The following is a 2,288-nucleotide window of genomic DNA, read 5'->3' as shown; positions in this document are numbered from 1 at the left end:
GCCCAGCCCATATGTCCCCACAGGCTGGACAGTTAACATTGCATTGGTATTTATTAGTGATAGATTCTGCTACTCATTCCCTATTTTCTCTTCTCCCTTTCTTCCATAATACTGGAACCAGAGTTTTACATGGGCACCTGGGGGGTCAGAATAAACTATGTTGTCCAGCCTCCTTTGCAGCTAGATGTGGCCACATGACTAAGTTCTGACCAAAACAACATAATCCCAATCAGCCAAGAGCAGCTTTTGGGAATTTTCTTCTGAGGACAATAAAGATTACTGTGTGACCCCTGTTCCCCACTTTTCTTTTTGTCTTTGCTTTTTTCCTTTTGGCTAAAATTGATGTGGCACACCTTAGGTCAGAACAACCCTCTTGGACCATGTGGTACCTCGAGATAGATGTCTCCTCTGTGGAGTACTAAGACGACAGAAGCCTGCATGTCTGAGGACTTCATGGACTAGCCATGGTCTCAACTATGGACTGTCCACCTCTTGACTTTGGGGAGTGTTTTCATCCCCGTTATTTCCATCCTCTGTTGCTAGCAGCAGAACCCTTCTGATGTAACAGAGCGCCAGCTGTGGACGCTTTGAGGAGGGGAGATATTAGAGGGGGTGGTGATGTTCTCAGGGATTCTCAAAGGTGGCCTCAGAAAGGAAGCAGACACTGCCTGGGGTAGGACACGAGTCCAGTGTGACAGGTGCGTCCTTCCACGTGCACACAGCACACACAACAACTGCCCTGGTGTTGCTTTGGCATCTGTAGCCAGTAGTCCCCGAGACTGCCCCCCTTCTTGCCTGCTCTGGAACCGGAACTCATGGCTCCGAGGAAACTGGTCTTCTTATTAGCTGCTCTGTCCGAGGTGCTGGTAAGTGGTGGGTGGGCCAGCCACATCTTAAATGCTTCAATCGCTGCCTGTTGGTGGCAATTTTGTTTTGCTTTAACTTTCAGAGATTTCAGATGTAGATATCCTGCGACAGGTGGCAGGCTTCCACCGCTCCAGTCCCATCCTGTTCTTGAGGGAGTGTGGCAATGAGTTCCAACATGTTTTGCAAAATTAATGACATGCTCAAGAATCAGGTACCCAGAATAATGGAAAGAAGACCAACCAGGCAGCTGGCACCTGGATTCTTAGTACTGGCACCAATGATAGAACAGGGCATCGAGCAAGTTCCTGAGCTGCTTTGGTTCTCAGGTTTTGGAAACATGGGAAATGGTGCAGCTGGTTACATGATTTCTAAGACCCCTTTTGGTTTTACAGTCTGCTGGGTGTCCCTCACTGTCCCTTCTCTTTCTTCCATAAGAATAGAACATCAGAGTTCTGTTATCATTCTGACTATTTCTGTCACCATTAAATAGATGGGGCTTACCCTACAATTTTATTTTTATCTCTGCAAGTATTCAACTCACCTGTGTAATATACATACAGTAAAGCATTTTACAGTCCTTTCATTGGAAGTGGGAGAAATAAAGCAAATTTGTCCTCACCTTTGATCGTACATTAGTAAGGACAAGAAAGAAAAGAACATTTTGAGTGTCCTTGGGTGAATGAAACTGAACCATGTTTTTGTATGATTTCATCTTTAAAGCCAATGACAACCATGAAGCCATGCTTTCCAGGGGTCATACGGAGCGGGGAGTTGTGGAAGCTTGGGAAGAAGGTGGGGATGGGTTTGATTCTGGCTGCCACACTACTAGGCTCTATGACCCTGCCCAATCAACTTTCCTGTAGTTTGCTGGTTTCCTCAAAATAATTTCCCAACTACTGCTGGCAACACTGAACCCACATTTAAACACTCCCCTGGAACCTTGACTTAGGGACTAGCCTTACAGGTGATTGGCCTTCCTGACCTGCCAGTACTAGATGACTCCCCTTAGTCTTCAGGTAGTAGTTGAGTTCTCATCCTGCCTTAGCACAGACTCCATGAATAACCAAGGGGGCTTGGCTTTGATCAGCCTGTGACACACCTCACAGGCCATCAGAATTATCCAGGAAGTTTCCAAAACATACAGATGCCCAAGCCCAGCCACAGAGAACACTTTGATTGGTCTGAGGGTGTGCTCAGGTATTGGTACAGTGTTTCAATTTTTTCAGTTTTTCAGACCCCCTTGAGTGATTATTTTGTGCAGGCAGGCTTGGGACCCATTGGCTTAGATCTCCTACCCCGTGGTAGGGCAGTAGGGCAGAAGTGGGAGGAATATCCCAAGCCATAGATAAGCAGAGGAGAGACTGAGGGTTGAGGACTATCCCAAGCCAGTTGCAGAGCCCACATAATAGCCATATTGTGAA

Source organism: Neovison vison, chromosome 1 (genome assembly GCF_020171115.1).
Source record: "Neovison vison isolate M4711 chromosome 1, ASM_NN_V1, whole genome shotgun sequence".
NCBI classification, from domain to species: domain Eukaryota; kingdom Metazoa; phylum Chordata; class Mammalia; order Carnivora; family Mustelidae; genus Neogale; species Neogale vison.
The sequence above is the reverse complement of the archived record's forward strand: the minus strand, read 5'-3'. Positions refer to the sequence as shown.